Here is a 24233-nt window from a genome sequence, read left to right on the forward strand (position 1 = left end):
TAATTCCGCGTCATTTTATGCCCATTTTAGTGGTTCATGGCAAAACCCCCGTACATTCTATTGTCAACAAAATTGCTATGTATGTTAAGGAGAAGAGTAGGAACAATAATTATTCAAAAACACTTAGAAGTTTTTGAGAAAATCGATTTGGAAAAATGCAAAGTTTTTTTAAAAAAATGACAGTTTAAAAATAATTTTCATTTGCATTTTTAAAATCGATTTTCTCAAAAACTACAAGGTCTGTTTTGAAAAATGACTATTAACCGCTAAATTCGGCATAAAATGATGTGAACATTACGCAAAATTGCGTTTCCTGATTAAATTTACAAACTAAATTAATTAAGATTTTACCCCAAATTTTGCATAACGATTTCGTATTGTAACTGCAAATTATGATGTGAAACTATGTTTATGCGAAATCTGCGCTCATCACTACTTGCAAGCATACAATCTAAAGGAATAGGGAGGAAACAAGACGTGAGGTAATATATAATATGTGTACCTAGAGGCGCAATGTGCCGTGCATTGCGCACAACACAGCGCAACATGCGCAACATGTGTTATGTACACTCAGGGCCGCCATCAGAAATTTTGGGGCCCCTCACAAATCATCAGTCCGGGCCCCCCCCCCCAAACTGAGAAATGTGCGTAGCCATTACATGTTGGCAGAGCTAGTTGGAGGCTTGCTGTCCACAAATTAATCACGAATAACCACGGTGGATACTCGTGATTCAAGTTAGCTCTAATTGCCACAGCTGAGCGGCTAGATGCGGCGGGGTTAATTACCCAGACCGCCGCTCTCCGCCCAGCGTTTCAACGAGGTGCAAGTTTCCGAATGGACGCGTTGCAAGCCTCGATATCGAGCACTTCCTCCTTCAAGCCGGAAGGAGGAAGTGCTCCATCATTTTTTTAGAACCTCCCAGTTTTATTTTCTGTTTAAAAAAACTAAAAAAGTAGGTTTAATGCTATTGTCTCATATGGTAATGATTCAGCTTTTCCCATAGTCTCGCAGTTAGCAATCATGTGACCCCCAACAAGACAAATTCAGCAATCATGAGTCCCCCAACAAGACAAATTCAGCAATCATGAGGCCCCCAACAAGATAAATTCAGCAATCGTGAGACCCCCAACAAGACAAATTCAGCAATCATGAGGCCCCAACAAATCATGAGGTCCCCAACAAATCATGAGGCCCCCAACAAGACAAATTCAGCAATCTTGAGGCAATGAGGCTCCCAACAAATCATGAGGCCCCCAACAAGTAAAAATTTAATCATTAGGCCCCCAACAAGACAAATTCAGCAGACATGAGGCACATAAATAGACAGCATTTCACATAAATAGGCAGAATGCCCCCTTATTATGGTAGACACCTCTCACCTGGATTCTGACAGGGACCCCCAGGTTAGGTAGTGAGTGACATGGAGCCCTTTTAGGTAGTGAGTGAGTGACAGGGAGCCCCTTTAGGGAGGGAGTGAGTGACAGGGAGCCCCTTTAGCTAGTGAGCGAGTGACAGGGAGCCCCTTTAGGGAGTGAGTGACAGGGAGCCCCTTTAGGGAGTGAGTGAGTGACAGGGAGCCCCTTTAGCTAGTGAGTGAGAGACAGGGAGCCCCTTTAGCTAGTGAGTGAGTGACAGGGAGGCCCTTTAGGGAGTGAGTGAGTGAGTGAGTGACAGGGAGCCCCTTTAGCGAGTGAGTGAGTGACAGGGAGCCCCTTTAGCTAGTGAGTGAGTGACAGGGAGGCCCTTTAGGGAGTGAGTGAGTGAGTGACAGGGAGCCCCTTTAGGGAGTGAGTGAGTGACAGGGAGCCCCTTCAGCTAGTGAGTGAGTGACAGGGAGCCCCTTTAGCTAGTGAGTGAGTGACAGGGAGCCCCTTTAGCTAGTGAGTGAGTGACAGGGAGCCCCTTTAGCTAGTGAGTGAGTGACAGGGAGGCCCTTTAGCTAGTGAGTGAGTGACAGGGAGCCCCTTTAGCTAGTGAGTGAGTGACAGGGAGCCCCTTTAGCTAGTGAGTGAGTGACAGGGAGCCCCTTTAGCTAGTGAGTGAGTGAAAGGGAGCCCCTTTAGCTAGTGAGTGACAGGGAGCCCCTTTAGCTAGTGAGTGAGTGAAAGGGAGCCCCTTTAGCTAGTGAGTGACAGGGAGCCCCTTTAGGGAGTGAGTGCCAGGGAGCCCCTTTAGCTAGTGAGTGAGTGACAGGGAGCCCCTTTAGCTAGTGAGTGAGTGACAGGGAGGCCCTTTAGCTAGTGAGTGAGTGACAGGGAGCCCCTTTAGCAAGTGAGTGAGTGACAGGGAGACCCTTTAGCTAGTGAGTGAGTGACAGGGAGCCCCTTTAGCTAGTGAGTGAGTGACAGGGAGGCCCTTTAGCTAGTGAGTGAGTGACAGGGAGCCCCTTTAGCAAGTGAGTGAGTGACAGGGAGGCCCTTTAGCTAGTGAGTGAGTGACAGGGAGGCCCTTTAGCAAGTGAGTGAGTGACAGGGAGCCCCTTTAGCTAGTGAGTGAGTGACAGGGAGCCCCATTAGGCAGTGAGTGAGTGACAGGGAGGCCCTTTAGCTAGGGAGTGAGTGACAGGGAGGCCCTTTAGCTAGTGAGTGAGTGACAGGGAGCCCCATTAGGCAGTGAGTGAGTGACAGGTAGGCCCTTTAGCTAGGGAGTGAGTGACAGGTAGGCCCTTTAGCTAGTGAGTGAGTGACAGGGAGGCCCTTTAGCTAGTGAGTGAGTGAGTGACAGGGAGGCCCCCCCCAGCCGCCACTTCCCCTACCTTGCCAGGCTGCCAGCAGCGTCAGACCTCAAGATCAGCGGCGACCCGACCAGTAAGAGCGGGCGCTGGACGCACCCGCTCTATATGCGGAAGTGACGTCACTTCCGCATATCAGTGCGGGCGCTGGGTCCTAGCGCCCGCACTATTGTCGCCGCCTGATCGAGGTCTGACGCGGCGGCGGAGGCGGCGGCTAGAGGGATGGATGGAGGGAGGGAGCAGCGGCCAGGGGAGGTTGAGCGGCGGTCGGGCGGCACCCGCTAGGGCCGCGGCGGGGATGGGGCCCCCCTGCAGGCCCGGGCCCGTGACGGGAGTCACGGATGTCCCCCCCTGATGGCGGGCCTGTGTACACTATAATGGCCTCAATTCACTAAGCTTATCTCCTGTCTTTAATAACGTTTCTAGAGTTATCACCATGGTGATGAGGCATGTCCTATTCAGGAAACATTTTACCCCAGGCAAACCTAAAGTTACCTCTTCTGTCTTTAAGTTAACTCTTCAATCCTTAAAATAACTCCAGAGTTAAAGACAGAGGCCTCAATTCACTAAGATCATGCTGGAGATAATAAGGCAAGAGAAAACTTACCTCCACACAGTGAGAGAGTTATCTTATCTCTTCATTCCTTAAGTTACCTCCTCTGTAGTTAATTTACCTCCTCTGTAGTTATTTTCATACGCAGTTAATTAACAGCCTGTCTTTAACTCTGGAGTTATTTTAAGGATTGAAGAGTTAACTTAAAGACAGAAGAGTAAACTTTAGGTTTGCCTGAGGTAAAATGTTTCCAGAATACTACATGCCTTATCACCATGGTGATAACTCTAGAAGAGTTATTAAAGACAGGAGATAATCTTAGTGAATCGAGGCCAGACTGTTTATTAACTGTGTGTGAAAATAACTACAGAGGAGGCAAATTCCTGGAAGGTTCCTGGAAGGTTGATCATTTCTGCACGCACTGCACCTTCCAGGAACCTTCAGCAGCACACTCTATCCCCACACATAGTGGGAGTTCAGAGTGCAGCTAACAAACTTGCACACATAGCCTCCAGGCTTTTCATCCAGCAAGACCCAGTGAGCGGCCATCTATGGAGATCAGCTGATGTGACCGATCCTGTTTGAAAGCACCACTGCTGCCTGCGTTCCCGGCATAGAGAGGGACAACGCTAGACTGCTGACAGACCCATATGGGCTAGTCAGTCAGTCCTAAAGGTGAGATCATTCCCCGGCAGGCTTGCCAGGGACAACTGCTACCCTTCTGAGTGCGCTCTCCTCTCTCTCCTCCCATTCCCCCCACCCCTTGTCTATACAGATACTTGCACCACTATCCAGTGGCTTCCAGAGAGCGGCACCACCACCATTTTCATCTTCAGCCTACACACTGTACAACACCACTACAGGACGCTCCCCTGTATATACAGGAGTCTTCTATATATACACTGCCCAGTGTATATGGGACACTACCTACTGCAAACTCTCTCTCTCTCTTCTCTCTCTTTCTCTCGCTCTCTTTCTCTCTTTCTCTCTTTTTCTCTCGCTCTCTTCTCTCTCTCTTCTCTTCTCTCTTCTCTCTCTTTCTCTCGCTCTCTTTCTCTCTCTCTCTCTCTCTTCTCTCTCTTCTCTCTCTCTTCTCTCTCTTCTCTCTCTTTCTCTCTCTAGGACTGAATGCCTTCAAACAGATTTTTGCCATTGAAAGCCTCTATTCGGGTATCCGAACTAGCTATCCAACCGGATTCCGGATTTCAGACAGATATCCGAGTTTGCTCGGATAGTGCTATTCGGATTTACACAGATATCCGGAATCCAAATTAGAGTTCGGATAGTGGAAAAAGTTTGGATTTTCTGGGTAGTTCGGATACCTGAATATTGGATGAGCACCACTGCTAGTAACGGCGTTAGATTTCCCACCCACCAGAGGTACCCCAAGTGTATTTGATCACCCCCAACCCTTATCTCCTCACCGTAGGAGCCTAAAAAGAACCCCCCCACACACACATATACACACACTCACCTAATTCCCAACCGTAAGTAGCCGATCGACTACTAGTCGCATTGTGTGCCCAAATAACAGTCTGGGCACCAGATTACGGATTAACACAGGTGTCTATTAGACACTTGCCGATCACGGCATCCATAGACCTAATCCACCAGGCCACATGAAAAGCAATAATATCCCAATTAAAACTAGTGTTAGCTCTTGGCATCCTCTGCATTGGCAGAAGATTTTCACATTAGGTGTCAGTTACGGGATTGGCCGACCCTCCCCCCCCCCCCCCACCCCTTTCTTGTATTCTTAGCAGCAGACGCTCATGCAGTTTACTGGCGCAATATGACGTGTGTGGCACACTGCCAGCGTCTGATGGTTGGCGGTGGGCGGTGCCCATAACATCCTGCCAGCGTAGTTTCATACTGTTCCGGAAAGGAAGGTGATCAGGCAATAGACACTGCAGTGTCTCAGACCAATCTCCAGTGTGGGGTGATAGGTTCTGCGTCATGCTGAAGGGAGGGGGAACTCCAGAACTGGCGCCACTTTGTAGGGGGGACATCACTGCGTGTAGCAATGTGATACCCGCATCTTTAAAAAAAAAAAAAAGTTATAATGTTTTAAACCTTTAGCAACCAATTTATTTATGCTCTAGGCCAATTTATTTTAGCAGTGTTTTTTATTTCTTACTTGTTACATTTCCCTGCTTCTAATTAGTACTGCTGTAATGTGTATGTATGGCCACTTGTCACTAGGGGGCAGTGTGTGACATTAACAGAGGACTTCTGCTTTCAGTTTCTGTATTTCCTGATAGAGAGACATCAAAGCATTCCAAGAATTTACAGCACAAGTTCCGCTGACTGAGGCCAAAAGCAATGCACTTATCTCAAACCAAATAACTGTTTTGAGGCTGCTAATGGGTTAAGGACCACTGTTGCAAAAAATTGTAAAATTTTAAATATATATATATATATATATATATATATAGATAGATAGATAGATAGATAGATATAGATATATATATAGTTTTATGCATATGTATAGAATGTACATTTTCCCCGGAGTAAGATGCACTATAAGTTACTTTTTTCCTATGTCGCTGTCACTTACATTAGGCAGTGAAATTTAGACAGATCTGACTAGGTTTTGGACTAGTCCATCTCCTCACGGGGGATCCTCTGGGTTTTCTTTAGTTTTCAAAAGATTTAATGAATGTCAGCTGCTCAGTCTAACTGCCAAAATAGCGTGCAAGCAAGTAGGGAGGCTGGTCGGCATCAAGAGTCCTTTAAGGCGTTTCTGGGCACTGACTGCACACTTGTCCCAGGAGTGACTCCACTGGCCGCACGCTTGTCTCAGGAGTGACTCCACTGGCTGCATGCTTGTCCCAGGAGTGACTCCACTGGCTGCATGCATGCTTGTCCCAGGAGTGACTCCACTGGCTGCATGCTTGTCCCAGGAGTGACTCCACTGGGCGCACGCTTGTCCCAGGAGTGACTCCACTGGCTGCATGCTTGTCCCAGGAGGGACTCCACTGGCTGCACGCTTGTCCCAGAAGGGACTCCACTGGCTGCACGCTTGTCCCAGGAAGGACTCCACTGGCTGCATGCTTGTCCCAGGAGTGACTCCACTGGCGCAACGCTTGATTTTAAAGTACTCTTGAGGTGAGTGAAATATGGAGGCTGACATATTTTTTTCCTTTTACACAATACCTTTTGTCTGGCAGTCCTGCTGATCTCTTTGGCCGCAGTAGTGTCTGAATCATACACCTGAAACAAGCATCCAGTAAATCCAGTCATATTTCAGTCAGTGCACCCAATCTGCTTATTCAGGGTCTATGGCTATTAAGAGCGTTGGAGGCAGAGGATCAGCAGAAGAGCCAGGCAATGTGCATTGTTTAAAAGGAAATAAATATGGCAACCTCCATACCCCATTCACGTCAGGTGTCCTTTCATGTTTAAAAATCCAAATTTGCAGATTAGACAAGTCTGAGAGATTTCCTTACTTCCTGTGGCGTCACAGGTGACAGGAAGTGAACATAAATCTCACCTGAACAAGAGAACAGACATCAGTCATAGCCATTATTTTCCACTTTGCCCAAAACTATATTTAAAAAAATGTAGCTGGAATTCCATTTTTACGAAAATGTAAAAATAGGTTTGTTTTTGTTTTTCATCTTTATTCTATGATTTTAAAATAAGTCATCAACATCTTTCAACAAATTAAAAATTCTATCATCACTCAGTGGACACGCCCTTTAAAAGGGCTATTATAGCGGTACTATAGCTTACATGGATTGATTATAACTCGTTTTAGTTATAAAAATGGATACATGGATAAGGGACCTGATTCTATCAACTCAGGGCGGTTAAAGGCCACTTTCTTGCCCAAGGTGAGAGAGATATGGAGGCTAACATATTGATTTCCTTTTAAACAATACCAGTTGCCTGGCAGTTCTTTTGATCTAACTGGCATCAGTAGTGTCTGAATCGCACCAGAAACAAGCATGTGGCTAATCTAGTCGGACTTGAGTAAGAAACATCTAATCTGCATGCTTGTTTCAGGTGTGTGATTCAGACACGACTTATGCCAGTTAGATCAACAGAACTGCCAGGCAACTGGTACTGGTCTTTTTTATGCTACTCAGGAGTGCTTGTTTGAGTACTAAAAATGACAATCCATTCTTTCCTTAAGGCTAGTTACACACCAGGACGTTGCGTTTAGGGGACGTTATAGGGCACATAACGTGCCCCTAACGCAACGCCTGGTGCTCTCTGGTGTGGACGTCGGAGTGAGCCACGTTGTGCAGCTCACTCTGGCGTCCGTGATGCGTACTCTTGGACGCATGCGGCATCACGTGGTTCTGCCCGGCCAATTTGCCGCACAGAGCGGCCGCTCCAGGAAGTAAACACTGCACGTCACTGAGTGCAGTGAATATTAATTAGCCATGTGTTCGGCGGCTCTCCCCTCCTCCCCAACATGACTGAGCATGTGTAAGCAGTCTAACGCGGCTTAGCCGCGGAGAACGCACAGCATGCGGAACTTTGCTGCATTACAATGTAACGCAACGTGGGCAGTGTGAACAGCCCACTTGTGTTACATTGCTGTGCGTTGGGGGAGCGTTACAGGCTGCACTAACGTGCGCCTGTAACGTCCCTGTGTGCAAGAAGCCTAATGGAACTAACAGTGGTGGTTAAGACTTCCATAAAATATATCGGACTTTATTCAGTTCCCTTTTTCAGCCAAGTTTTCTCCTCCTAGGTGATATTTTCACACCTGATGAATAAAAATACCCTTTAAGCCACCAGCAAGCAAGAAAATACTCTGAATATTTTTTCCGGTACTTTTTAACCTAATTTTTGGTACTTCAGTTGCAGAGTGCTGAAAACTTATTTTAAACAGGAGATAAAAAAAATTATCATCTAGAAGAAAAGTTAGGAGAAAAAAGGAATTAGATAAGAAGGAAAAGAAAAATTGTGGAGCCCCCTCCTGCTAGCTGTCACCCTAGGCATCTGCCTAGTTTGCCTATACCCCAAAACAGTCCTGAATTAATCACCCCTTCCCCTAAGTTTTCTCACACCTTACCTACAAAAAAAAACTTCTCAGCTCCTGCGAGCAGCAAAGTACTTTTGGAAGGGATTTTTTCCACAAAGAGTTGAACTGTGTGCCCAGCAAGCAGTTACCAGGCAGCAGCAAGCAGTTACCAGGCAGCAGCAAGCAGTTACCAGGCAGCAGCAAGCAGTTACCAGGCAGCAGTAAGCAGTTACCAGGCAGCAACAAGCAGTTACCAGGCAGCAGTGAGCAGTTACCAGGCAGCAGTGAGCAGTTACCAGGCAGCAGTGAGCAGTTACCAGGCAGCAGTGAGCAGTTACCAGGCAGCAGTGAGCAGTTGTGAGAGTTTGAGAGGCATCAACTGCCTATCAACTGCCCGTGGAAAAGATGCCTAAATTATAGGCAATGAAATGCCTCTCAAACTGTCACAACTGCCTGGTAACTGCTTGTTGCTGCCTGGTATCTGCTCACTGCTGCCTGGTAACTGCTTATTGCTGCCTGGTATCTGCTCACTGCTGCCTGGTATCTGCTCACTGCTGCCTGGTATCTGCTCACTGCTGCCTGGTATCTGCTCACTGCTGCCTGGTATCTGCTCACTGCTGCCTGGTATCTGCTCACTGCTGCCTGGTAACTGCTTGTTGCTGCCTGGTATCTGCTCACTGCTGCCTGGTATCTGCTCACTGCTGCCTGGTATCTGCTCACTGCTGCCTGGTAACTGCTCACTGCTGCCTGGTATCTGCTCACTGCTGCCTGGTATCTGCTCACTGCTGCCTGGTATCTGCTCACTGCTGCCTGGTATCTGCTCACTGCTGCCTGGTAACTGCTCACTGCTGCCTGGTATCTGCTCACTGCTGCCTGGTAACTGCTCACTGCTGCCTGGTATCTGCTCACTGCTGCCTGGTAACTGCTCACTGCTGCCTGGTATCTGCTCACTGCTGCCTGGTAACTGCTCACTGCTGCCTGGTAACTGCTTGTTGCTGCCTGGTATCTGCTCACTGCTGCCTGGTAACTGCTCACTGCTGCCTGGTAACTGCTTGTTGCTGCCTGGTATCTGCTCACTGCTGCCTGGTATCTGCTCACTGCTGCCTGGTATCTGCTTGTTGCTGCCTGGTATCTGCTCACTGCTGCCTGGTAACTGCTCACTGCTGCCTGGTATCTGCTCACTGCTGCCTGGTATCTGCTCACTGCTGCCTGGTATCTGCTCACTGCTGCCTGGTATCTGCTCACTGCTGCCTGGTATCTGCTCACTGCTGCCTGGTATCTGCTCACTGCTGCCTGGTATCTGCTTGTTGCTGCCTGGTATCTGCTCACTGCTGCCTGGTAACTGCTCACTGCTGCCTGGTATCTGCTCACTGCTGCCTGGTATCTGCTCACTGCTGCCTGGTATCTGCTTGTTGCTGCCTGGTATCTGCTCACTGCTGCCTGGTAACTGCTCACTGCTGCCTGGTATCTGCTCACTGCTGCCTGGTATCTGCTCACTGCTGCCTGGTATCTGCTTGTTGCTGCCTGGTATCTGCTCACTGCTGCCTGGTATCTGCTCACTGCTGCCTGGTAACTGCTTGGGGGGGGGGGGGGCACTTTGGTGTCTCAGCCTTGGGTGCCGGAGGACCTTGTCCCAGCTCTGCTGCCTGGTAACTGCTTGTTGCTGCCTGGTAACTGCTTGTTGCTGCCTGGTAACTGCTTGTTGCTGCCTGGTAACTGCTTGCTGCTGCCTGGTATCTGCTCACTGTTGCCTGGTAACTGCTTGCTGAGCACACAGTTCAACAGTCCGTGGAAAAGAGGCCTTAATTAGATGAAAAAAAAACTGTCCCGTGAGAAATCCTGAAGAAATGTTAATTGAATTTGGGCCGATGAGAGATAAATCATGAGTTGAAGCAAACCTGTAGCGGGGAAAGTTGGAGCAGTTCATTTTGGCCCCTGCAGCCGAGTAATATAAAAATTACGGTGCCTGATAGAAGCCAATAGGCTACAAAACCTTAAAGGAGTACTATCGATTGAAATGACTTTTTTTTTTAATACTCTATATTAGTGTACACATTACCACTAGTGCTAGGGGCACTTTATTTATTCACCCAGGTCTCTCTCTCACTATCCCTGCTTAAAAATTCATTTCTCACACAGCTCATAGTAGTTTGGGTCACCCTGAGCTACTTGGTTACTCTGTCACACAGCTCACAAATATATGTCACTGTGTCACTCACAGCATGCAGGAGACATGAGGAGAAATAGGCTGATCTGAGGTGGTAACGGGTAACTAAATGAGCTGTAATATTGCTGGAATATAACTAGCTAAAGAAATAGTCTGTGTTTACACTCAGACTCGCTGTCTGCTTGAGGAGATTCACTCCAGGCTGCATCCACTTTACAAGCTGCTGAGAGGGGCAGACCACTGTCTACAATTAGCATTATTAGTATCTTTATCAGTAAAGAGAAGCAAAGATAATAAACACACATTGCTAGAATCTTTAACCCATTACCACCATATCAACAAGATTCTTTCAGCAAGGTGATAATTAAACTATAAACTGAGGAGTTGATAGCATCTCCCCTTTGCAGAGACATGGTCTAGCCCTCTGGGAGCTCAGTATTAGATACATTTTGTATCCAACACTGATGCCAAAACTGACAGAGGATTTTACAGCTGAGAGGAACAGCTGTGTGAGGAATCACATTGCTCCTAGTACTTGTCCTAATGTGTGCTACAACATACAGCATTTCAAAATAAATGCATACATCGATAGTATTCCTTTAAGAAGTGATCACAGTAAATACTAGTTGGTCATCTATTAATAGCTGAACAGCCGGTAGTTTGGCGCTGGAGGGTTAGTGTTACATTCTAGGAGGGAGGGCTACCGTTAAGCACTAGGAGGTGTGGGTTAATGTTAGGAATTATTAGGGTGGGTTGATCTGAGAATGGGCACCGGGGAAGACAAAAGGAAAATACTGATAAGAAGGTATTACTGATATTTTCGGCCTCACCTCCCACCCAACTCACCAGGCGGCCCCCGCAATTTAATACTTACCTCAGTCATTGGAAGCTCTGGGTGGTCCAGAGTATTCTTGGATTCTTGTAGAACCACCATTTCAGCCCAGGGTCCCTTGTAATCTTTTCGCCATGCTCCCGGTTGTGAATGAGTGGATCTTGACTGGGCATGTGTGAGTAAAGTCCGAGCATGCCCAGTAGAACTAAGCTGCTTGTCCGTGGCTTTTTTTCTTCTATGCATGAGTGTTCTGTTCTACCGGACAAGCATGGATATTACTCAGGCATGCCCAGTGCTAATGGGTTCTTTCATGGTTCACTCCCAGCCAGAAGAAACCTTTTTGGCTTGCTTGGGTTGAACAGGTAGTGATGCTCAAATACCCCTTTTTAAAATTCGAGTTTGGTCGAATTCGAATAGTAAATTATTCGAGGTCAGTCGAATATTCGAGTCGAATAATTTTTACTATTCGATTCGACCTCGGACTTCGAGCTCACTATTTGAGTCGGTATTCGAGCTAACTATTCGAGCTGACTATTCGAATTGGCCTTAAATAGCTTCCCAACACTTGTTTTGAGGGTTAATGATGCAAGAAACATATTTTTTTCCAAGTGACAACAGCAAGTGATTATGTGGGGATGTTCCTTTAAAAAAAAAAAAAGGTGAAAAGAGAAGTTGTGTCCAGAATTTTGTTCAGTACTGTATATACTTCTTCTTCTTCTTCTTCTTTATCTTCTATATCTTCTTCTTCTTCTTCTATATCTTCTTCTTCTTCTTCATCTTCTTCTTCTTCTTCTTCATCTTCTTCATCTTCATCTTCTTCATCTTCATCTTCTTCATCTTCTTCATCTTCATCTTCTTCATCTTCTTCTTCATCTTCTTCATCTTCTTCATCTTCATCTTCTTCATCTTCTTCTTCATCTTCTTCATCTTCATCTTCTTCATCTTCTTCTTCTTCTTCTTCTTCATCTTCTTCTTCATCTTCTTCATCTTCTTCTTCATCTTCTTCATCTTCATCTTCTTCATCTTCTTCTTCATCTTCTTCATCTTCTTCATCTTCATCTTCTTCATCTTCTTCTTCATCTTCTTCATCTTCATCTTCTTCATCTTCTTCTTCTTCTTCTTCTTCTTCTTCTTCATCTTCTTCTTCATCTTCTTCATCTTCTTCTTCATCTTCTTCATCTTCATCTTCTTCATCTTCTTCATCTTCATCTTCTTCATCTTCTTCTTCATCTTCTTCATCTTCTTCATATTCATCTTCTTCATCTTCTTCTTCATCTTCTTCATCTTCATCTTCTTCATCTTCTTCTTCTTCTTCTTCATCTTCTTCTTCATCTTCTTCATCTTCTTCTTCATCTTCTTCATCTTCATCTTCTTCATCTTCATCTTCATCTTCTTCATCTTCTTCTTCATCTTCTTCTTCTTCTTCTTCTTCTTCTTCTTCTTCATCTTCTTCTTCATCTTCTTCATCTTCTTCTTCATCTTCTTCATCTTCATCTTCATCTTCTTCATCTTCTTCTTCATCTTCTTCATCTTCTTCATCTTCATCTTCTTCATCTTCTTCTTCATCTTCATCTTCTTCTTCTTCTTCTTCTTCTTCTTCATCTTCTTCTTCATCTTCTTCATCTTCTTCTTCATCTTCTTCTTCATCTTCTTCATCTTCTTCTTCATCTTCTTCATCTTCTTCTTCATCTTCTTCATCTTCTTCTTCTTCTTCATCTTCTTCTATATCGTCTTCTTCGTCACTTATTTCTCTTTTCATTTTTTTTTTTTTAAAGAAATGCAGCTATTTTTGAGCGTAACAACAAATAGCTGGTGGCGCACGCATGTTGGAAGCGCCATTGTATGTGCTCCCTGGCAGTGGAAACACACAGACAGCAGGAGGTAAATTTAGCAGCAGGAGGAGGAGGATGAGTGTGTGGCAGCATGCAGTCAATGAGGCAGGCAGCGTGACATAATAGCCCTGGTACCTAGCGGTGATACCATGGCTGTAAATAAACACAACAGGAGGTCCCAGACAGCGGTCGTGCAGCCCACATTGTGTCCAATACACAACTGGGACAACACAGTTTTCAACCCGGGCACCTCAGAAAAATTAAACCTTTTTTTGTAATGGTTTTGTAGTTTTGGTTTTACAACCAATTACACAGATATATAGCTATTTTTTGACGTAATAGCTGGTGGCAGAGTGGCAGCAGAAGGTAAATCTGTGTACCCTGGCGGTGGGAAACACAGACAGACAGCAGCAGCAGCAGGAGGAGGAATGGAGGAGAGTAATTATGTGAGCAGCTATTGTTTGACGTAATAGCTGGTGGCAGTGTGGCAGCAGAAGGTAATTCTGTGTACCCTGGCAGTGGGAAACACAGACAGACAGCAGCAGCAGGAGGAATGGAGGAGTAGTGTGAGTGTGGCAGCAGGTAGGCAGCGTGACATAATAGCCCTGGTACCTAGCGGTGATACCAGGGCCGTAAATAAACACAACAGGAGGTCCCAGACAGCGGTCGTGCAGCCCACATTGTGTCCAATACACAACTGGGACAACACAGTTTTCAACCCGGGCACCTCAGAAAAATTAAACCTTTTTTTTTTTTTAATGGTTTTTTGGTTTTTGGTTTTACAACCAATTTAGCTATTTTTGGACGTAATAGCTGGTGGCAGAGTGGCAGCAGAAGAAGGTAATTTTGTGTACCCTGGCAGTGGGAAACACAGACAGACAGCAGCAGCAGGAGGAGGAATGGAGGAGTAGGCGAGCAGCTATTGTTTGACGTAATAGCTGGTGGCAGAGTGGCAGCAGAAGGTAAATCATCTGTGTACCCTGGCAGTGGGAAACACAGACAGACAGCAGCAGCAGCAGCAGCAGGAGGAATGGAGGAGTAGTGTGAGTGTGGCAGCAGGTAGGCAGCGTGACATAATAGCCCTGGTACCTAGCGGTGATACCAGGGCCGTAAATAAACACAACAGGAGGTCCCAGACAGCGGTCGTGCAGCCCACATTGTGTCCAATACACAACTGGGACAACACAGTTTTCAACCCGGGCACCTCAGAAAAATTAAACATTTTTTTTTTTTTTAATGGTTTTTTGGTTTTTGGTTTTACAACCAATTTAGCTATTTTTGGACGTAATAGCTGGTGGCAGAGTGGCAGCAGAAGAAGGTAATTCTGTGTACCCTGGCAGTGGGAAACACAGACAGACAGCAGCAGCAGGAGGAGGAATGGAGGAGTAGGCGAGCAGCTATTGTTTGACGTAATAGCTGGTGGCAGAGTGGCAGCAGAAGGTAAATCATCTGTGTACCCTGGCAGTGGGAAACACAGACAGACAGCAGCAGCAGCAGCAGGAGGAGGTATGGAGGAGCAGTGTGAGTGTGGCAGCAGGTAGGCAGCGTGACATAATAGCCCTGGTACCTAGCGGTGATACCAGGGCCGTAAATAAACACAACAGGAGGTCCCAGACAGCGGTCGTGCAGCCCACATTGTGTCCAATACACAACTGGAACAACACAGTTTTCAACCCGGGCACCTCAGAAAAATTAAACCTTTTTTTTTTTTAATGGTTTGTTTGGTTTCGGTTTTGCAACCAATATAGCTATTGTTTGACGTAATAGCTGGTGGCAGAGTGGCAGCAGAAGAAGGTCATTCTGTGTACCCTGGCAGTGGGAAACACAGACAGACAGCAGAAGGGCAGTACACAGCAGCCCACTGTAGGTGTAAAATGTGTGGCTGCAGGCGACGTAATAGTCAAAGTGAACCAGGCTGGCTTAGTGAGCAGGAGCCAGGAGGTGGTAAAGGGTGGTAAGGCACATTAACGATGGTTCCGGCAGCCAGTTCATGTCCCCCTCTCGCCGACAACAGGGGCCAGGAACTCGCCTTCCACCCACGCCTGGTTCATCTTGAGAAACGTCAGTCTGTCCACAGACTTGTGAGACAGACGTGAGCGTTTCTCGGTGACCACGCCACCAGCTGCACTGAAGCAGCGCTCGGACAGCACGCTGGAAGGGGGGCAGGACAGCACTTCCAGGGCGTACTGCGCTAGCTCGCTCCAGATCTCCATGCGCTTGACCCAATACTCCATGGGATCAACAGGGGCATCGCTGTCAAGCCCGCTGTACGACCCCATGTAGTCAGCCACCATGCGGGTCAGGCGCTGGCTGTGACCGGAGGAGGATGCTGCTGCATGCATCTCCTCTCTAGTCACTGCTGCCGGAGCCTCTACAGTCCTGTAGAGCTCGTGGCTGAGAGACAGCAGGTCTGTGGGGCGCTTGCTGCTGCTGGATGCAGGCACCTGCTGCTGCCTCTGTGCTGGCTGCTGGACAGTGGGGGTGGAAGGCTGGGGGAAGGCTTCCTCCAAGCGCTCAACAAGGGCCTGCTGCAAGCTCCTTATTTGTTGCGCTGGGTCTCCTCCTGCAGGCGGCAGGAACTGGCTCAACTTCCCCTTGAGGCGTGGGTCCAACATCATGCTGATCCAGATGTCCTCCCTCTGCTTCATCTGGATCACCCTGGGGTCCCTGCGCAGGCACGCCAGCATGTGCGCTGCCATTGGGAAGAGGCGGGCCACGTCTGCTGGCACATCGACGTCAGTGCTGTCCTCATCCTCCTCCTCTGCCGCCTCATCCTCTCTCCACCCCCGCACCAACTCAGCTGCGCTGTGCTGATCCCCCTCATCAGCAGCCAGGTCAGGGACCTCCACCAAGTCCTCCTCCTCCTCCCCCTCAGAGGTGGACTGCGCAGCTGGTTGCCGCTCCTGCTGGTCCAAGGCTGCCGCTCCCTGTTCCAGCAAACCATCGAGGGCCCTGTTCAGCAGAGAAACCAGGGGCACCCACTCGCAGACCATAGCATGGTCCCTGCTCACCATGTTTGTGGCCTGCAGGAAGGGAGCCAGCACAAAGCACACCTGCTGCATGTGCCTCCAGTCATCATCGGGGACGATGGACGGGATGTTGCTGGTCTTGTCCCTTCTCCGAGCTGCGGAAACAGTGGCCAGGGCAAGGTACTGGTTGACAGCGTGCCTCTGTTCAACCATACGCTCCAACATCGCCAGGGTGGAGTTCCAGCGAGTCGGAACGTCAATGATCAGCCGATGGCGTGGCAGATCCAGCTCCTTTTGCACGTCTTCCAGGCTCGCACAGGCTGCAGCCGAGCGCCGGAAGTGACGCACAACATTCCTTGCCGTTTCCAGCAGTTCGCCCATCCCCTGGTAGGTGCGCAGGAACTTCTGCACCACCAGGTTCAGCACGTGGGCAAGACAGGGGATGTGGGTCAGGTTTCCCCTGTCTATGGCAGCAACCAGATTGGCCCCATTGTCGGACACCACCTCTCCGACTCTGAGGCCTCTGGGGGTCAGCCAAATCCTCTCCTGCTCCTGGAGTTTGGCCAACACGTGGGCTGCCGTCAGCTTGGTCTTGCCAAGGCTGACCAAGTGCAGCAGCGCTTGGCAGTGGCGGGCCTTCACGCTGCTGCTGAGGCGGGGGGTTTGGCCAGGTGTGGCGGAGGATGGCAGAGGATCGGAGGAACCCGCTGCAGTTCCCCTGACCCTGCGGGGTGGCACCACCCACTGTGTTGCTGCTGCTGCTGCTGCTGTGCCCGCTGCTGCTCTCCCATCCTCACCCCCTTCCACCAAGCTGACCCAGTGGACAGTGAAGGACAGGTAGCGGCCTGTCCCGAAGCGGCTGCTCCAGGAGTCCATGGTGACGTGGACCCTTTCACCAACCGCGTGCTCCAGCCCTCGCTCCACATTGGCCATCACAAAGCGGTGCAGTGCTGGAATGGCCTTGCGGGAGAAAAAGTGTCTGCTGGGGAGCTGCCAGTCTGGGGCTGCACAAGCAAGCAGCGCCCGCATGTCGCTCCCCTCCTGCACGAGCGTGTACGGCAGGAGTTGGGAGCACATGGCCCGTGCCAGCAAGCCGTTCAGCTGCCGCACGCGACGGCTGCTGGGAGGCAGAGCCCTAACCACCCCCTGGAAGGACTCGCTCAAAAGGCTCTGGCGTGGCCTTTTGCTGACACGGGAATCACCAGACACAGCGGAGGAGGCCACTGAGGACTGGCTGCCAGAACAGGCCTCAGTGTCGGCGGCAGGAGTTGCAGAGGGGGGAGGAGCAGTGCGTTTCCGCACTCCTGCTGGTGCTGCTGGAGGAGCAGGAGGGCGGGTGGCTGCTGTTGCTGCTGCTGAAGGCTGTGCAGTGATGGGTGTGGTGCCACTGCCAGCACCAGATGCCTTCAGCCTCTGGAACTCCTCATGCTGGTGGAAATGTTTAGCCGCAAGGTGGTTGATCAGCGAGCTGGTGCTGAACTTTAAGGGGTCTGCACCTCTGCTCAACTTCCGCTGACAGTGGTTGCAAGTGGCGTACTTGCTGTACACAGTGGGCATGGTGAAAAAGCGCCAGATTGGTGACAGAAACATCCCCCTACGGCATGGAAGCGCTGCTGCCTGTCTCCCTGTGGTGGTTGGGGGGGGGGCTTGGGTGCGGCTGGTGGTGGTACTGGCTGATGCTGCTGCTGCTGCTGCTGAGCCTGAGACACCAGCAGGCTGTGGGTCGCTGCCAATGCTTGCAATGATGCGCCTCCTTGCAAGGCCCACAAGCGCATCCTCCTCCTCCTCCGAGCTGCTGAGGACGACATCCCCTGGAGGTGGTGGCACCCAGTCTCTGTCTGTCACCGGGTCATCAACATCATCCTCCCCCTCCTCAAACATGTCCTGCTGGGATGATGACCCCCCAAACTCCTCTCCTGATGCATGGATGGGCTGCTTGACTGTCGCCACAGTCTTGCTGTCCAATCCCTCATCCCCCAAAGTGCCCATCAGCATCTCCTCCTCAAAATCGCCAACAACAGCAGACAATTGACTCATCATGCCTGGGGTCAAAAGAGTGCTGAATGAGAGGTCGGCGACTGACGGTGAACTGGCCTCCTCCCCAGACCCTGCTGGGCGGCTGCTGCGAACAGGGGTGGTGGTGGTGGTGGTGGTGAGGGTGGAGGCCTCGGATGCAGAGCTGATGGCGGGCTGCTCATCCTCCGTCATGAGTTGCACCACAGTGTCTGCATCCTTTTCCTCAATGGGACGTTTCCGACCCGGCTGGAGGAAAATCGGAGCAGGTGCTACACGCTGCTGCTGCTGTGTCTCTGCAGCGTGAGTTGCAGATGCTCCTGCTGGGCGGCGCCCAAGGCGTCCACGGCCAGTGGCTATGGGAGGAATGTTAGCCACTGACGCTGCTGCTGCTGCTGCGGAACTGTGCATGGTGGCGCGCCCGCGGCCGCGGCTTGCCACAATGCTGCTCCCTCTCCTCCTGATTCCCTTGCTGCCCTTCCCCTTGCCCAAACCGCGCTGGCTGCCACTTCCAGACATCTTAAATGTTTTGGGCGTATAGACAAAAGTTTTGTAAAAGGGCGGGTGAAAAGTGGGGTACTTTAATGGAGTGGGTTGGTTGGTGAGGTGACTGAGTGAGTGTCCCCTAGTACAGTAAGTAAGTAGTAACAGTCAGGAAGTACAACTAGCAGTTACAATAATCAGTAGTAATCACAAGTAAATTTAGTGTGTGTACACTCAGACAGTGAGTGCACGCACGCAGGAGCTAGTAGCCTATGAACACAGTGACTGAGTGTCCTAGACTCCTAGTACAGTAAGAGTAAGTAGTAACAGTAAGTAGAACTAACTAATTACAATAATCAATCAGCGATCAGAAGGAAATGGAGTGTGGGTGGTGTGTGTACACTCAGACAGTGAGTGACCGCACGCAGGAGCTAGTAGCCTATGAACACAGTGACTGAGTGTCCTAGACTCCTAGTACAGTAAGAGTAAGTAGTAACAGTAAGTACAACTAACTAATTACAATAATCAATCAGCGATCAGAAGGAAATGGAGTGTGGGTGGTGTGTGTACACTCAGACAGTGAGTGACCGCACGCAGGAGCTAGTAGCCTATGAACACAGTGACTGAGTGTCCTAGACTCCTAGTACAGTAAGAGTAAGTAGTAACAGTAAGTAGAACTAACTAATTACAATAATCAATCAGCGATCAGAAGGAAATGGAGTGTGGGTGGTGTGTGTACACTCAGACAGTGAGTGACCGCACGCAGGAGCTAGTAGCCTATGAACACAGTGACTGAGTGTCCTAGACTCCTAGTACAGTAAGAGTAAGTAGTAACAGTAAGTAGAACTAACTAATTACAATAATCAATCAGCGATCAGAAGGAAATGGAGTGTGGGTGGTGTGTGTACACTCAGACAGTGAGTGACCGCACGCAGGAGCTAGTAGCCTATGAACACAGTGACTGAGTGTCCTAGACTCCTAGTACAGTAAGAGTAAGTAGTAACAGTAAGTAGAACTAACTAATTACAATAATCAATCAGCGATCAGAAGGAAATGGAGTGTGGGTGGTGTGTGTACACTCAGACAGTGAGTGACCGCACGCAGGAGCTAGTAGCCTATGAACACAGTGACTGAGTGTCCTAGACTCCTAGTACAGTAAGAGTAAGTAGTAACAGTAAGTAGAACTAACTAATTACAATAATCAATCAGCGATCAGAAGGAAATGGAGTGTGGGTGGTGTGTGTACACTCAGACAGTGAGTGACCGCACGCAGGAGCTAGTAGCCTATGAACACAGTGACTGAGTGTCCTAGACTCCTAGTACAGTAAGAGTAAGTAGTAACAGTAAGTAGAACTAACTAATTACAATAATCAATCAGCGATCAGAAGGAAATGGAGTGTGGGTGGTGTGTGTACACTCAGACAGTGAGTGACCGCACGCAGGAGCTAGTAGCCTATGAACACAGTGACTGAGTGTCCTAGACTCCTAGTACAGTAAGAGTAAGTAGTAACAGTAAGTAGAACTAACTAATTACAATAATCAATCAGCGATCAGAAGGAAATGGAGTGTGGGTGGTGTGTGTACACTCAGACAGTGAGTGACCGCACGCAGGAGCTAGTAGCCTATGAACACAGTGACTGAGTGTCCTAGACTCCTAGTACAGTAAGAGTAAGTAGTAACAGTAAGTAGAACTAACTAATTACAATAATCAATCAGCGATCAGAAGGAAATGGAGTGTGGGTGGTGTGTGTACACTCAGACAGTGAGTGACCGCACGCAGGAGCTAGTAGCCTATGAACACAGTGACTGAGTGTCCTAGACTCCTAGTACAGTAAGAGTAAGTAGTAACAGTAAGTAGAACTAACTAATTACAATAATCAATCAGCGATCAGAAGGAAATGGAGTGTGGGTGGTGTGTGTACACTCAGACAGTGAGTGACCGCACGCAGGAGCTAGTAGCCTATGAACACAGTGACTGAGTGTCCTAGACTCCTAGTACAGTAAGAGTAAGTAGTAACAGTAAGTAGAACTAACTAATTACAATAATCAATCAGCGATCAGAAGGAAATGGAGTGTGGGTGGTGTGTGTACACTCAGACAGTGAGTGACCGCACGCAGGAGCTAGTAGCCTATGAACACAGTGACTGAGTGTCCTAGACTCCTAGTACAGTAAGAGTAAGTAGTAACAGTAAGTAGAACTAACTAATTACAATAATCAATCAGCGATCAGAAGGAAATGGAGTGTGGGTGGTGTGTGTACACTCAGACAGTGAGTGACCGCACGCAGGAGCTAGTAGCCTATGAACACAGTGACTGTCTGACTGAGTGTCCTAGACTCCTAGTACAGTAAGAGTAAGTAGTAACAGTAAGTACAACTAACTAACAATAATCTATCAGTAATCAGAAGGAAATAGAGTGTGTGTACACACAGACAGTGAGTGAGTGCACACACGCAGGAGCTAGCTAGTAGCCTATAAACAGTGACAGTCAGTGAGTGTCCTACTCCTAGTACAGTATAACTACAATACTATTAGTAAAGGACAGCAGAAATACTGGTATAGATGAGAGAAATAAACAGAGGACAGCTGCCCACAGAGGCAAGGCCCCCCTGAGGCCTAAACCTGTAAGCTTGCAGCAGCTGCCTGTCTCTAATGTAACACACAAGCTACTAACTAAAATACAATGTCTATCTAACTAACAACAATATAGGTGTATATGGCAGGTGTAGGTGAGCAAAAACGCTAGGTAAATGATCACAATAGAGCACTTGCTAAGCCAAAGCACAAAGGAGCAACTCTCTCTCTGTACAAGTCTCAGGCAAGCATGGAGAAACGTAACATGGCGGCCGCTATTTATAGGGTAGGGGCTGGCCAGGGTCCCCCTCTGTGATTGGCTGCCGTCAGAGGGCCTGGGAGCCCTCTGATTGGCTCTAAGGACATCAATCTGGGCTATGACGCTATTCGAGCTCGGTACCGAGCTCGAATAGCGCCGAGTTGCTCGAATAGCTCGAATAGTGAATGGGCTATTCGAGTGTACTCGGATAGCCCATTCGAATAGCTCCAGCTATTCGGAGCTCGAATACCGAGCTCGAATAGCTGAAAAAGAGCTCGAATATTCGAGCTACTCGAATATTCGAGCTCTGCTGAGCACCACTGTGAACAGGTATAGAGGGACCCAGCGCTGGAATGGTGGGGGCTCTAGGAGGATCCAGAGAACCTCTGAATCATCCATCCCGCTACTGAGGTATCTAACTTTTTACTACTCAATTCAGATAAGACATATTTATTTTGCGAATCAGCCCCACCGTGCGAGCGCTGAGAGGTTACATAGTTACATGGTTATTGGTTGAAAGAAGACATATGGGCATCGAGTTCAACCAGAGAACAAAGTACAACACCAGCCTGCTCCCTCACTTATCCCTGTTGATCCAGAGGAAGGTGAAAACCCCTTACAAGGCATGGTCCAATTAGCCCCAAAAGGGAAAAAATTCCTTCCTTCCTGACTCCAGATGGCAATCAGATAAAATCCCTGGATCAACACCACCGGGCATTACCTAGTAATTGTAGCCATGGATGTCTTTCAACGCAAGGAAAGCATCTAAGCCCCCTTTAAAGAGAAACTCCAACCTAGAATTGAACTTTATCCCAATCAGTAGCTAATACCCCTTTTACATGAGAAATATAATGCTTTTCACAAACAGACCATCAGGGGGCGCTGTATGGCTGATTTTGTGCTGAAACCCCTCCCACAAGAAGCTCTGGGACCGCGGTACTTTTGGCAGTTTGTTACAATGTAACAAGGTTCACAGACAGGAAATAGCTGTTTACAGCTGTCTCTAACAGCCAGAACAGCTAGGAGAAGCTACATAACCTGCCCACAGTAAAAATGTCACCATGTAATAAATGTCAGAATGTAAATCGGGGAGAGGAAAGATTTTACAATGAGCAAACACTGACTAAATCATTTATACATAATTATGGTAAAAAAAATGAAGCACTTTTTTTACTACATTATTTTCACTGGAGTTCCTCTTTAAATGCAGGTATAGAATTTGCCATAACTACTTCATGTGGCAATGCATTCCACATCTTAATCACTCTTACTGTAAAGAACCCTTTCCTAAATAAATGTCTAAAATGTTTTTTCCTCCATGCGCAGATCATGTCCTCTAGTCCTTTGTGAAAGCTTAGGGTAAAAAAACTCATCCTCCAAGCTTTTATATTGCCCTCTGATGTATTTATACATGTTAATTAGATCCCCTCTAAGGCGTCTTTTCTCTGGACTAAATAAACCCAGTTTATCTAACCTTTCTTGGTAAGTGAGACCTTCCATCCCTCGTATCAATTTTGTTGCTCGTCTCTGCACCTGCTCTGATTTCATAATCGGTGGTACACGTGACGTCAGCATGGTAGTAATGCAAAATAAAAACGCCATGTGGGTTTCATAAAGGTAATTTTTGGTCAAAATATGACAGAGGTTTATTGTTGGCTGGCTGACACAGTCTTAATGCGAAGCCTGATGGAGATCTACCAAGCATGTGAAGGAAGCCAACGTGTCTGATGAGAATGCCACGAGCCCTGAGCGACACTCAGAAACTTCCATCTGCAGGTAGACAATAAAAAATATTGATGGCCAATTTTTGTCATCTTGACAAAGGTCCATCTCTAGATCCATCTCATGAGAGGACCACACCTGGTTGGGTTCTCGGGTGAAGGCAGCATTTAGGATGCTGGAGCTCTGTTCCTCAATGGGAGGGAAATGTAATAGTTGGGTATTTGCCGTAGATGAGTTGAGCACACTAGAAAATTGTGAAGGAAACTATAGGTAGAAGTCTCTCGAAATTGTTTAGAAATGCTGGCGATAAAGCTGGTAGAAAACAGAAAGAGGGGCTTGGGCTCCTTACCTGCTGCCTTCTCTGTGCCTGGTCCAGATCTGCTGCCCCCACCCTGCAGGTTCCCAGGCTGTTATGCACATTTCACAATCTGGTTTCCTCCTCTTCATCACTTCCTGCAGAAGTTGTGCAGACAGCAGGCGGTTATCACACATTCTCTCTCTCTCGGTCTGCTGAACCTCCCTGTGTTTGCTCATTTCCTCCTATGAAACAGCACCCAAAATGACCACAACACTCTGCTGACACATTCCTAGCGCCCACATCTTCATCATCCTTAAGTAACCTACAAACAGAGCTTCAAGTGAACCTGAAGTGGTTTAACATAAAAAAAAAACATACTTACCTAAGGAAAGGGAAGGCCCTGGGTCCTACAGAGTCTTCCCGTTCCTCTCCTGGTCCCCTCGTTCCAGCACTGTCACCCCTATTAGCAGTGTTCGATTGTTGGGATGGAGACTGCTCTCTTTCCACTGCCGGAGACTTCGGAAGCCTTTAGAAGCCAAGAGCTCCTTAAGACGGCCAACTCCGTACTGCGCATGCACGAGCGCACTCTCTTGCGCACTCACGCATGCGCAGTACGGAGCCGCCAGCCTTTGGGAGCACTTGGGGTCCTGAAGACTTCCAAAGCCTCCCGCAGAGGGAGATTTGAACAGGGGAGCCGAAGAGGAACGGGAAGGCTCTATAGGATGCAGAGCTTTCCCCTCCATAGGTAAGTATCTTTTTTATATTAAAAGAACTTTAGGTTTGTTTAAATATCAGGTAGGTGGCCCTTTACTTTATTAGGGT

At 48.1% G+C, this 24233-nt stretch overlaps 1 protein-coding gene across 1 annotated transcript in view; it reads right to left on the reverse strand.

Moving 5' to 3' along the window:
• The window catches only part of LOC137524188 (leukosialin-like), a 36006-nt gene extending 12477 nt beyond the window's left edge, over positions 1-23529 (reverse strand). The window contains exon 1 of the mRNA XM_068243774.1: positions 23463-23529. The gene's annotated coding sequence lies outside the window, so the exon portion shown is untranslated. The remainder of the gene's footprint in view (positions 1-23462) is intronic.
• Positions 23530-24233: the final 704 nt, after the last annotated feature.

Source organism: Hyperolius riggenbachi, chromosome 7 (assembly GCF_040937935.1).
Source record: "Hyperolius riggenbachi isolate aHypRig1 chromosome 7, aHypRig1.pri, whole genome shotgun sequence".
NCBI lineage: Eukaryota > Metazoa > Chordata > Amphibia > Anura > Hyperoliidae > Hyperolius > Hyperolius riggenbachi.